General features: G+C 38.4%; 1 long non-coding RNA gene across 1 annotated transcript in view; it reads right to left on the bottom strand.

Moving 5' to 3' along the window:
- Positions 1-6,014, bottom strand: part of LOC105725147 (uncharacterized) — a 194,883-nt gene extending 188,869 nt beyond the window's left edge. The window contains exon 1 of the long non-coding RNA XR_001109219.2: positions 5,901-6,014. This is a non-coding gene — a long non-coding RNA (uncharacterized LOC105725147). The remainder of the gene's footprint in view (positions 1-5,900) is intronic.
- Between the last annotated feature and the right edge of the window lie 8,541 nt (positions 6,015-14,555).

Below are 14,555 nucleotides of genomic sequence, written 5' to 3'. Positions count from 1 at the left end.
ATATTTTATCCAAATTTTATAATCATTCACAAAAGGAAAGTTGGTTTTAAATAACCTAGTCAACCACTAACAGAAATGGAAATTCCCTGACCCACGATCTTTTAATTTCATTTTTTAGTCCACCGTTTTTTTTGGCTACTCTCTTACTTCTATACTATGTCACTTAAATTTTCAATCTAAAAAAAAAAAGAAATCACTATCCTGACTATTGGTGTATTCACAATAGGCCTAAGCATCTTAGACTATGCATATCAAAAATGCAATCTGAAAAAAAAAAAAGAGAGAGAGGGAATCCAGCAAAAATATTTCAAATGTAGGACATCCAGAAGTGTTTGGCATCTCCCCAAGTTATCTCTTTTTTTGTTTGTTTGTTTTACTTTCTTTCTTAGAAAACTTACTATTGCGGGAATTCTGTATGACCTACCTGTTACTAGGATTTGGTGCTCTAGGGTTGTTGTGGGGGCTGACAGAGACCAGAGCTACCAATTACTACCTCTGCTAGTGATTTGACACAACCCCAAAGGCAGGCATTTTCAGTTGAACTATCTCACCATTTACAAAAAATTATAGCACTGGAATGAGTACTGTGTTTCCCTTTATGGTCAACAACTATTATTCAAGGGAAACAGAAAAACAGCCCTTGAAACACATTATATAAGCATAAAGTCTACTGGAAAGAAAACTTAACAAGTGGGAAAAAAGAGCAGAATGCACATGATACCTAGAGTGTTCTAATCCCACAGCATATAGTATCTGGCTGGGCACAGCTAGGTTCATTATGTAATATCCTAGGAAAAGAACCCTGTCTTTGTATCATGGTCAAGTAGCATAAGGGCAAAATAAACTCCAGATGGACTATGTAATAATGGGAGCTTGCTGGTTGAAGAAATGGTTGAAAATAAAGAGGAGTCTCCAGAGCTCAAAGCAAAGATTAATTACAGCAACAACATAGCAGGTGTCATTAGGAGACTTTGTTCTTCTTACATTGAACAGGTTTGATCCTCCTGCCAAGCCAACTTTGTATAAAGCCAAGAAAGAAACAGAAGAAATCAAAAGGTTAATCTTCAGGGCAATCCAAGAGAAAAAGGTTTCTCTTTCTCAGATTTTTAGCCCTAGTTGTACTATTATGTACATTATTTGAACTTAATAGACATTTGGCTTCCATGTGTCTCAATCTACTCATCAGTATCCTTGGGGATGATGAAAGAAGTGAAATTTGATAAATTTAATACCAGCTCTGATATTATGACAGTGTTTTTTAATTCTCTAAAATTCTCCATAAAGTAGCCCAAGATTTTAATGACACAACTTCCTCTCATGCACTAATCCACTTAGATCAGTAGATCTCAGCCCTGAGAATCTAAAAAGCCTTTTAAAAAAAATTATGTCAAGCACATATAAGTAATCAGAATAGTACACTAGCCCTCATTTAACTATCACCTGACTTCAATAATTATCAATATTTGGCCATTCTGTTTTAATCTATATCTTCAGTACTCCACACTCCTCCCACTCAGTTATTCTTTTTAACAGTTTTTTAGGTATAATTTACATGTATTGGAGCATAAAAATCTTAGTAGTGTAATTCTGACAAACAGATACAACTATTTAACTCAATCCTTATGACAAGACAGAATATTTCCACCTATCCAGAAAGTTCCTTATTTGGAACTGCTTTAAAATTTTATTAAAATGAAATCATATAATCTGCATTATTCTGTGTTCAGCTTTTTTGCTTAGCATAACATCTGTGGGATTTAGTCACGTATTTGTTTTCTGTCGCTGTGAAACTTACCACAAATTTAGCAGCTTTTAACGCAAGTTTATTATTTTGTAGTTCTATAGGTCAGAAGTCTAAGCACAGAATGGCTGGATTCTCTGCTTAGCGTACCACTGGCAGAAATCAAGGTGTCAGCAGAGGCTGCAAGTTCTCATCTGGGCTCAAGGTCTTCATCTAAGTTCACTAATTGTCAGAATTCAGGGGTTGTGGAGGTGTTGGGGAGGTTTGTAATTGTACAACTGAGGTCCTTTTTTTCTGCTAGGTCTTGGCCTAAGACCCTGATCAGCTCCTACAGGTCATCTGCAGTGTCTTGCCACATGACCCCAGAGGCAGTTTGCAATATAGTTGCTTGCTTTCTTCCAAGTCAATCAGAGCACATCTCTCTGAATTCCTCTCTTTTTTTTTTTTTTTTTTTTCTGTTGCCCAGGCTGGAGTGCAGTGGTGAGAATCTTGGCTCACTGCAACCTCTGCCTCCTGGGTTCAAGCGATTCTCCTGTCTCAACCTCTCGAGTAGTTGGGATTACAGGCTCCCAAAACCACGTCCAGCTAACTTTTGTATTTTTAGTAGAGACGGGATTTCACCATGTTGGTCAGGCTGGTCTCAAACTCCTGACTTCAGGTAATGTGCCCCCCTCAGCCTCCCAAAGTGCTGGCATTACAGGCATGAGCCACTGTGCCCAGCCCCAGCTCATCTTGTAAAGGACTCACTTAAGTCAGAGCTACCCATAATAATCTCTCTTTTGTCATTTAATGTAACATGATCACATGAATGATATGATTAATTTTGTGTGTCATCTTGATTGAGCTGTATCTAAGAAGGTGTTTTAAGCTTACACTAAATTTTCAAGAAAGTGGTTAATGTTTTTCAATTTTTTTTAGGCAATTTGCTCCAAGTAAGCATTCAAACTCCATACCTGTAAAGGTTTTCTTACAAAGTACTATTTAGTTAAAAAGGTAAATGATGTAGGAAGTACATGATAAGAAGAAACTACCACATTTTAAAATCCTTTGCCTTGAGCCTGGAAAGCTTAAGAATATGGGGGAAGTGGAGGGAAGTGTTTATATCTCTCAAAACATAGCTACAGCTGTTTTGAATCATAGAAGAGGTTTAAAAATGTTCTTAAAACTGAGCTCAGAATACCTAAAGAGAGGTTCCCTACACATTGAAAGGGGCATCTACCTTCTTCAAAACATAGTTTTCTAAGTTATTATATTATTTGGGTTTGTTTCAATGTGACTGATTTAATGTTTTAATGACAAAAGATAAGACTCTTTCTGCCTTTGAAAAATCCAAAATCCTCCATCATCTCAGCAGCTGTGTATGATTAAGAATGTAAATAGACTCAAGAGACTGATTCCATCTCCAGGTCCTCTGTTCATGAATCACCGACCCAGAGACATAATTTTAATGGAAATAGAATTTCTTTCTAAAGCAACAAATAAATCAACTTGCAGGAATACTGCCGCAAGACAACTCCTCTTTACCAGCTCTGTTGTACTGAACAAAACCAGGCTCCATTTTCTTTAAGACATTTATAACAGTTGACCTGTAGCCAGGAAAGGAGAATTTCTCTGTTTTTCATTTTCAGGGAAAATAAAAATATTAAGGTTGCCTCTCCAGTAATAGTAACTTAAACTTCAGGCCTTATTGTGGCAAGTGAAAAATCTTTTACTGAGGATGCAATATTTTTTATGGTGAAAGTAGACCTCATTACTTCAGGAGGTTCAAACAAAGATTGAGTTGACTGGCTCTGTTTACCTGGCCATCCTTGACCTGTGTTTGATTTAGAGATCAAGATGAAATCCCCTCTAATCTGGTGTTGTAAAGAAACTGTGATGTATTACTTAGCCAATTGTTTACTGCAAAGGACCCACTGCAAGTAAGTGAAGAATAATGCTAAATGAATACAAAACTCAAGTAAAAACAATAAGTTATCTGAAATCAGAGGCTCTAGCTGAAACTGAAGCTAAAGGCAAATTAATTCAGTCTCACAGACACTACTGTACTGTCCATTGTATATAAACCATAGTGCCTGGCCATACACTCAGTTTTGATTTTTGCCTTTCAGATGGTGTGATGTGGAAAGAAAATACGTACATGGCGTAAATATATAAATAGAGTTGCCATACTATATTCAAATTAGTCTCAAAAAAATCTGTGACTATTCATTCGTAATACTGGTCTGAAGACCCTAGGATATGAAGCATGAAAAGGAAGGCAACTCAGAGAATAAAATTCAGTGGCCATGGTGATTATTGATAGTCATGTTTTAGACTGGAATTTAATAAATATTAAAATAACAAATTATATGTACTAATGTATCTTTTTACCATCACCTTTACTTTATATCATCTTTCTAAATACTGGATAAAACCCATACAGGACAAATCACCATTGCTACTATTCTGTTGGTCTCATGTAGAACAGTGCCTGGTAGCGATGAAAGGCACTTTATTTAATATGAACACAATCAGTTAACCACATGCTGAGTTACTCAGATATATTTGTCAGTCTGTCAAATGTTTTGATATAATGAACTAAATTATTAATTCAACTGGTCCTCTTGACTTTGGTTGCAGAAATCTAGCCTGGAAATAAAGCAAAATGGAATAACAGGGTGTCCACAATCTGATTGTATAATTTGTGTAACTATATCCATTTACCTGAAAATGCACCCATTCATTACCTTATTTGAAGTTTTATTCACAAATTTTCCACTCTGCATTTATTCTTCTTTAGAGATATACTTTCTTCTCTTTTCTCTGAAAGTCACTGCTATGATTTTGTTTCAACAAAAAATTACACTCACAAAATGACACAGGATAGATTCTGCTCACAGAATTCTAGAAAAAGCCTGACATTTTATAGATTTATAAAAACCTACTCTTTTCTTTTTTAAGAGCTAGAATCTGGATCTGTTACCCAGAGATGAAGTACAGTGGCATGATCATAGCTCATTACAGCCTTAAATTCTTGAGTACAAGCAATCCTCCCACCTCAGCCTCCTGTGTAGCTGTGACTACAGGCACCAGACACCTCACTCAGCTTAAATCCACTCTTAATGCTAAGGCACATGCATTAAGTGCAGAAATGCAAGTCTCATTGTTCAATTAGTAGTATCTACAGTAGTTTGTAAGGAATTAATGAAATAAAAAAATTATTGTTAGTTTGTCATTAATACTTTCTGTTAGAACTCTTAGAAATGAGATTTAGATTTCTACTTCTAATTGGGAGACAAGATGGGAAAACTTCAATAATTGCATAAATTCATAATAAAACTACCACTTAATTTCTTAAAAACTATTCACTTAATTCTAAAAATGGAATTATTTTAATGGAAAAATTAAAATACAAGCTTTATAATACCTTTTTATAATATTGAATTTATTTGTGACAAATTAACCAATTATTTTTAAGTGGCTTTCCTAATGAAATTACTGAAGCTTTACTGTTTATATATGAAATCACTCAAGCAGACACGAAAACATAAACAATGTCATAATAGTTTTCCACCTACACCCAAACCACAGTTTGACGGAAACTTTAAAATGGAAAGTAGAGCACTTAGAATCTGTTTGCTTTATAATTATAATTCAGGCTGAAAAAATAAAGAGAAAGCTTGACATCATGCAGTAAATGGAAGAAAGCAATATGAAGCTATTCTCTTAACTTAGAAGTATGTTGTATTCTGTACATAAAATACTACAGGTCACACTTTCAATCAGAAGTAGAGGAATTTAACTTATTTTTATAAGATAGGAGAAAAGAGAGCTACTGAGTCATTTTCCTCAATGATACTGAAAGCTAGATAAAATAACATGGAATATTTTTTAACATAAGTTTCTACATACACACTTTGAAATTTGTTTTACTTTGAGAGGAAACTACTGCCTAATTAAATTACTTCCATTATATTTAATATATACTAAAGATATCATTTAGTCATCAAACTTGGCCATTAACAAAAGACAAATTATGCCATGTAATCCCAGAGCTTTCAGAGGCCAAGGTGGGAGGATTGCTGAAGGACAGGAGTTCAATACCAGCCTGTGCAACAGTGCAAGACCCCATCTCTACAAAAAATGAAAAAGAAAATTAGTCCGGCATGGTGATGCATACCTGTAGTCCTAGCTGCTTTGGAGTCCGAGGCAGGAGAGTTGCTTGAGCCCAGGAGTTGCAGGCTGCAATGAGCTATGATCACTCCATTGGACACTAGCCTGGTCGACAGAACGACAGTCTCTTAAAAAAAAAACAAAAGGAGAAAGAAAGGCCAGGTAATTATCAAATAATCTCTAATATAGTATTATAATCATATATCTGCCACATTTTTCATTAATGCTTTGTTTTTTAATCTAGAAGTTAAATATATGCACTGAGTGATTTGATATAAAGACAAATTCAAGAAGGCTTTTTCATGTTTAAATAACAAAGCGAAAATTATGTGAAGATATATGGAATTGCCTAAATTTTTAGTGAATCGATGTATTTTATAAATGCAATTAGAAGGTAACTCACTAACATTATGAATAACTAAATTATATAGTTTATTATATAGTCATGTATTATCCTCTTGAAGTAATATGTCAAAGTACTTTAAAATTACAATTATTGGAGATCGATCCAAGATGGCCGCTTAGGAGGAAGTCGGGATTGCAGCTCCGAGAGAAGGCACAGAGGGTGAGTGGATGCCGCATTTCCAGACGGACTTTTACTGCCCACAGACCAGGAGATTCACAGGAGGAAAAGCCCCACGGGTCGCCAGCACCGCTGGTTTGAGCGGAGTGGCCGCTCAGCCTACGCCCTGGAGCGGGGGGCAGTGGCTTCTTATGCAGAGCGAGAGAGACAGAGTTCCCTCTGAGCCAGAAAGGGGAGCTGAAGCAGGGAGCCAAGCCAGGAGACCCCCGGGCAAGGGAGCGCCACGAATCTCAGAGCCGCTGCTTCAGCTGACGCAGTGGCACACAGGGCAGTGGATTTTAACTGCCCACAGACCAGGAGATTCACAGGCGGAGAAGCTCCCCGGGTTCCCAGTGCCGCTGGTTGGACCGGAGCAGCCGCTCGGCCTGCACGGGGTGGGGGAGCAGCGGCTCCTTGAACAAAGTGAACGAGACTGTGTCCCCTCTGGGCCAGCAAGGGGAGCTGTGGCAAGGAGGCAAGCCAAGAGATTACCGGACAAAGAGGGCCCCTCTGGAAACACGGCTGAACCCGGGACGGTCCAGCTCTGTGGGGGAGGGGCGTCCTCCATCAGGAAACACCCTGCAGTTCCTGGGGCAATTTTCCGTAACCAAGACAACCCGCCACTACAGAGACTCCGTCACTACAGGGGCGGGCCAGCATAGCGGAAGCAGTTCTAACTACACCCACAGGACTGCAGGGAAGCTCACAGGGAAGCTGGGCGGAGCCCACAGCAGCTCAGTGAAGCCTCTGCAGGCTGAGTGTGACTAGACTGCCACCTTGTGGGCAGGGAAAACGGTAGCAACACAGCTGAAAAGCATAAAGTGCTAAACCCCTGGGCCAGAACACTTGGGGAAAAGAAAAGGGGGTTTATGAGTTCAGCTGCTGCAGACTTAAAATTACCAAAATCAGAAAGACAGCAACTACAAAGTCAATAGGCAGATAAATCCACAAAGATGGGAAGAAACCAGCGCAAAAAGGATGAAAACACCCAAAACCAGAACAGCTCTCACCCTACAAGGCAGCATAACTCCTCACCAGCACGGGAACAAGACTGGACGGAGAATGAGTGTGATGAAATGACAGAATCAGCTTTCAGAAAATGGATAATAAGAAACTTCTGTGAGCTAAAAGAACATGTTCTAACCCAATGCAAAGAAACTAAGAACCTTGAAAAAAGACTTGATGAAATGCTAACGAGAATGGACAACTTAGAGAGGAATATGAGTGAACTGATGGAGCTGAAAAACACAACACGAGAACTTCGCGAAGCATGTACAAGTTTCAACAGCAGAATTGACCAAGCAGAAGAAAGGATATCAGAAGTTGAAGATCAACTCAATGAAATAAAACGAGAAGGGAAGATTAGAGAAAACAAGGTAAAAAGGAATGAACAGAGTCAACAAGAAATATGGGACTACGTGAAAAGACCTAATCTACGTTTGATAGGTGTACCTGAATGTGACGAAGAGAATGCATCCAAGCTGGAAAATACTCTTCAAGATATTATCCAGGAAAACGTCCCCAACCTAGCAAGGCAGGCCAATATTCAAGTCCAGGAAATACAGAGAACACCACAAAGATATTCCTCTAGAAGAGCAACCCCAAGGCACATAATCATCAGATTCACCAGGGTTGAAATGAAGGAGAAAATACTAAGGGCAGCCAGAGAGAAAGGTCGGGTTACCCACAAAGGGAAACCCATCAGACTCACAGCAGATCTCTCAGCAGAAACCCTACAGGCCAGAAGAGAGTGGGGGCCGATATTCAACATCCTTAAAGAAAAGAACTTTCAACCCAGAATTTCATATCCAGCCAAACTAAGCTTCATAAGTGAAGGAAAAATAAAATCCTTTGTGAACAAGCAAGTACTCACAGATTTCATCACCACCAGACCAGCTTTACAAGAGCTCCTGAAGGAGACACTACACATAGAAAAAAACAACCAGCACCAGCCACTCCAAAAACGCACGAAATGGTAAAGAGCAGCAACACAATGAAGAATCTGCATCAACCAATGGGCAAAACAGCCAGCTAGCATCAAAATGACAGGACCAAACTCACACATAACAATATTAACCCTAAATGAAAATGGACTAAATGCCCCAATCAAAAGACACAGACTGGCAAATTGGATAAAAAGCCAAAACCCATCAGTGTGCTGTATCCAGGAAACCCACCTCACATGCAAGGATACACAAAGGCTCAAAATAAAGGGATGGAGGAAGATTTACCAAGCAAATGGAGAGCAAAAATAAGCAGGAGTTGCAATTCTCATCTCTGATAAAATAGACTTTAAAGCAACAAAGATCAAAAGAGACAAAGAAGGACATTACATAATGGTAAAAGGATCAATACAACAAGAAGAGCTAACGATCCTAAATATATATGCACCTAATACAGGAGCACCCAGATACATAAGGCAAGTTCTTAAAGACTTACAAAGAGACTTAGACTCCCACACATTAATACTGGGAGACTTCAACACACCATTGTCAATATTAGACAGATCAACGAGACAGAAAATTAATAAGGATATCCAGGACTTGAACTCAGACCTGGAACAAGCAAACCTAATAGATATTTACAGAACTCTCCAGCCCAAATCCACAGAATATACATTCTTCTCAGCACCACATCACACCTACTCTAAAATTGACCACATAATTGGAAGTAAATCACTCCTCAGCAAATGCAAAAGAACGGAAACCATAACAAACAGTCTCTCAGACCACAGTGCAATCAAGTTAGAACTCAGAATTCAGAAGCCAACCCAGAACTGCACATCCTCATGGAAATTGAACAACTTTCTCCTGAAAGTTGACTGGATAAACACTGAAATGAAGGCAGAAATAAAGATGTTCTTCGAAACCAACGAGAACGAAGACACCACATACCAGAATCTCTGGGACACATTTAAAGCAGTCTCTAGAGGAAAATATATAGCAATAAGTGCCCACATGAGAAGAAAGGAGAGAACTAAAATTGACACCCTATCATCAAAATTGAAAGAGCTAGAGGAGCAAGATCAAAAAAACTCAAAACCTAGCAGAAGACAAGAAATAACTAAGATCAAAGCAGAAATGAAGGCGATAGAGACACGAAAAACCCTACAAAAAATCAATAAATCCAGGAGCTGGTTTTTTGAAAAGATCAACAAAATAGACAGACCACTAGCCAAACTAATAAAAAAGAAAAGAGAGAATAACCAAATAGATGCAATAAAAAATGATAAAGGGGATATCACCACAGATGCCACAGAAATTCAAACCATCATCAGAGATTATTACAAACAACTCTATGCACATAAATTAGAAAACCTGGAAGAAATGGATAAATTCCTGGACAGTAGTCTCCTCCCATGCCTAAACCAGGAAGAAGTCGAAACCCTGAATAGACCAATAACAAGGTCTGAAGTCGAGGCAGCAATTAAGAGCCTACCACCCAAAAAAAGCCCAGGCCCAGATGGTTTCACAGCCGAATTCTACCAGACATACAAAGAGGAACTGGTACCATTCCTACTGAAACTATTCCAAATAATCCAAAAAGAGGGAATCCTTCCCAAATCATTTTATGAGACCAACATCATCCTAATACCAAAACCCGGCAGAGACTCAACAAGAAAAGAAAACTACAGGCCAATATCCATGATGAACATAGATGCAAATATCTTCAATAAAATACTGGCAAGCCGATTACAACAGCACATCAAAAAGCTTATCCACAATGATCAAGTAGGATTCATCCCAGGGATGCAAGGCTGGTTCAATATACGCAAGTCTATAAATGTAATTCACCACATAAACAGAACCAAAAACAAAAACCACATGATTATCTCAATTGATGCAGAGAAGGCCTTCGACAAAATTCAACAGCCCTTTATGCTAAAAACCCTCAATAAACTAGGTATCGATGGAACGTATCTCAAAATAATAAAAGCTATTTATGACAAACCGACAGCCAATATCATACTGAATGGGCAAAAACTGGAAGCATTCCCTTTGAAATCTGGCACTAGACAAGGATGCCCTCTCTCACCACTCCTATTCAATATAGTACTGGAAGTTCTAGCCAGAGCAATCAGGCAAGAAAAAGAAATAAAGGGTATTTGATTAGGAAAGGAGGAAGTCAAATTGTCTCTATTTGCAGACGACATGATTGTATATCTAGAAGACCCTATCACTTCAGCCCAAAATCTCCTGAAACTGATAAGCAACCTCAGCAAAGTCTCAGGATACAAAATCAATGTGCAAAAATCACAAGCATTCCTATACACCAATAACAGACTTAAAGAGAGCCAAATCAAGAACGAACTGCCATTCACAATTGCTACAAAGAGAATAAAATACCTAGGAATACAACTAACAAGGAACGTAAAGGACCTCTTCAAGGAGAACTACAAATCACTGCTCAACGAAATAAGAGAGGACACAAACAGATGGAGAAACATTCCATGTTCATGGTTAGGAAGAATTAATATCGTGAAAATGGCCATACTGCCCAAAGTAATTTACAGATTCAACGCTATCCCCATCAAGCTACCAATGACCTTCCTCACAGAACTGGAAAAAACCACCTTAAACTTCATATGGAACCAAAAGAGAGCCCGCATAGCCAAGTCAATTCTAAGCAAAAAGAACAAAGCGGGAGGCATCACACTACCGGACATCAAACTCTACTACAAGGCTACAGTAATCAAAACAGCATGGTACTGGTACCAAAACAGAGATATAGACCAATGGAACAGAACAGAGGCGTCGGAGGCGACACAACATATCTACAACCACCCGATCTTTGACAAACCTGAAAAAAACAATCAATGTTCAATAAGTGGTGTTGGGAAAACTGGCTAGCCATCTGCAGAAAGCAGAAACTGGACCCCTTCCTGACACCTTACACTAAAATTGACTCCAGATGGATTAAAGACATAAACATAAGACGTAACACCATAAAAACACTAGAAGGAAACCTAGGCAAAACCATTCAGGACATAGGTGTAGCCAAGGACTTTATGACCAAAACACCAAAAGCATTGGCAACAAAAGCCAAAATAGACAAATGGGACCTAATCAAACTCCACAGCTTCTGCACGGCAAAAGAAACAGTCAATAGAGTGAATCGGCAACCAACAGAATGGGAAAAAATTTTTGCAGCCTACCCGTCTGACAAAGGGCTGATATCCAGAATTTACAATGAACTAAAAAAGATTTACAAGAAAAAAACAAACAAGCCCATTCAAAAATGGGCAAAGGATATGAACAGATACTTTACAAAAGAAGACATACATGAGGCCAACAAACATATGAAAAAATGCTCATCATCACTGGTCATTAGAGAAATGCAAATCAAAACTACATTGAGACACCATCTCACGCCAGTTAGAATGGCGATCATTAAAAAATCTGGAGAAAACAGATGCTGGAGAGGATGTGGAGAAATAGGAACACTTTTACACTGTTGGTGGGAGTGTAAATTAGTTCAACCACTGTGGAAAACAGTGTGGCGATTCCTCAAGGACCTAGAAATAGAAATTCCATTTGACCCAGCAATCCCATTACTGGGCATATATCCAAAGGATTATAAATCGTTCTACTATAAGGACACATGCACACGAATGTTCATTGCAGCACAGTTTACAATAGCAAAGACCTGGAACCAACCCAAATGCCCATCGATGATAGACTGGACAGGAAAAATGTGGCACATATACACCATGGAATATTATGCAGCCATTAAAAAGGAGGAGTTCACATCCTTCGTAGGGACATGGATGAACCTGGAAAACATCATTCTCAGCAAACTGACACAAGAACACAAAATCAAACACCACATGTTCTCACTCATAGGCGGGTGTTGAACAAGGAGAACACATGGACACAGGGAGGGGAGCACTATACACGGGGGTCTGTTGGGGGGGACGGGGGATAGTGGGGGGGTGGGGTGTTGGGGAGGGATAGCCTGGGGAGAAATGCCAGATATAGGTGAAGGGGAGGGAGGCAGCAAATCATACTGCCACGTGTGCACCTGTGCAACAACCTTGCATGTTATTCACATGTACCCCAAAACCTAAAATGCAATAAAAAAAATAAAAAAATAAAAAAAATTATAATTATTAACTTTTAATTAAAGAACATTTTGCATTTTTATTTCCAACTCTTTAAGAATGACTAAATCTGGCCTCACCCATTCTTTCTATTCTCATCACCTAATTACTCCCTCCATGTGTCTGTAAGAAAACAGTATCAGAGTTGTTTTATGTTTCACAAACCCATCATACTAGTGCTCATTTCATTCTGCTACCTGGAAAATATCTTCCCCTTTACTGCCTAGAGAAATTCTCCTCCATCTTTAAATGATGATTTTAATAATATTGATGCCCAACTCCAGTATCACCTTCTCTGTAAAGTTTTCTTTATTTTCTCAGAAGTATAGATTGGCTTTTCTGTGCTGACAGAGATTTTTTTCTTTGCCAATATAATAAATTATGATTTGATGTCTATGTGCTTTAAGCCTAAGTTACAATTAATGTTCCTTAAGACTGGGACCTGTTTCAATCATCTGTTTTATTCTAGCACAGTACCTGAGATAGAATCTCAACAAATATCTTTTACAATTGAAAGGGAAGGGCAGAGCAAGGAAGAAAAGGAAAATAAGAAAGTAGTTATATATTCATTCTAATAATGCCACCTATTTTTTTTTTTTTTTGGAAAATTATAGGAAGCAAAAATCATCACATGGTTGGAAATCTATGAACTATCACCAATATAATTCAGATGTTGGTAGGCTTTCAAATTATTTCACGTATCAACACAGCATTTTAATATTTGGAACTATATAGTAAGAAGTTATATAGGTGTTGAATCAACATCTGACTATCACTGCAAGTCTTTGGGAAAATAGAGGTTCTGAGTTATTACTCAAATGATAATATTAATAACATCTTGTTTGATTTCTTTAAAAAACATACTATTAGGATGAACAGCTTTCTAATTAAAGAATAAACAGGCTGGGCGCGGTGGCTCACGCCTATAATCCCAACAATTTGGGAGGCCGAGGTGGGTGGATCACGAGGTCAAGAGATCGAGACCATCCTGGTCAACAAGGTGAAACCCCGTCTCTACTAAAAATACAAAAATTAGCTGGGCATGGTGGTGCGTGCCTGTAGTCCCAGCTACTCGGAAGGCTGAGGCAGAAGAATTGCTTGAACCCAGAAGGCAGAGGTTGTGGTGAACCGAGATCGCGCCATTGCACTCCAGCCTGGGTAACAAGAGCAAAACTCCGTCTCAAAAAAAAAAAGAATAGTTAAACAAAACTTGGCATTTATGGGAAAGAAAATCATACTGTTATTAAGAAAAGAGTTTTAAGTACTATCTAACATTTACTTCAAGCAATAGTTTCCCAGGAATGATTTGCTAGATACTAATGGGGTCAAAGACACTAGACAGTTCTCCAGAGGCCCTTTTCTATTGAAAGGGGCTTTCAAAATAGTGGGAGTGGAAAAAGAAGCTAGCGAACTGTTTCTTCACACACCAAATGCCTTCTCGGAGTACTAACATCTGTTTCAGTTTACATACTTTGAGTATGACTTTACACATGGAAATTAAACTTAGGCATCATGCCTAAGAAGAGGCCTGTCTGCAAAAGAACAACGTGTACCAGCTGGAATTTGTATAGGTCCACATTCTGCACAGCATAATATCCTGTGAGCCACCAATGACCCCAGTCCCAAAATCCAAATGTCACAAAGCATCATCCTAATGTTCATGAAATGTTTACAGTAGGGAGGGAAAAGACAGTGAGGAAGAGGAATGTGACTGAGAAACAATATGGAGGAGCTCTAGAATTTAAGATTCAAGAGATACTTTTGTACATAAAGACCATTAAAAATCCAAAGATCTTTTTGCAATTATTTATATTATGAAATTCTCAGTCTATAACATTCCACTAAGTTTATTTATTAGTTAGGCATTTATGATACTTTTCGATTCACTAACAGGGTAATTATAATCTCCAGTTGACAAGCAGAATGCAAATCTTCAAAAATAATGATGCACCTTTGCTGCCACCATGTGGTATATCTGTATTTTTGCAGTTGCAGCCTCA

Source organism: Aotus nancymaae, unplaced genomic scaffold, assembly GCF_030222135.1.
Source record: "Aotus nancymaae isolate 86718 unplaced genomic scaffold, 86718_ANA_hifiasm-v0.15.2.pri h1tg000008l, whole genome shotgun sequence".
Taxonomy (NCBI): domain Eukaryota; kingdom Metazoa; phylum Chordata; class Mammalia; order Primates; family Aotidae; genus Aotus; species Aotus nancymaae.
Note: the sequence above shows the minus strand (reverse complement) of the source record. Positions and strands in the feature narration are given on the sequence as shown.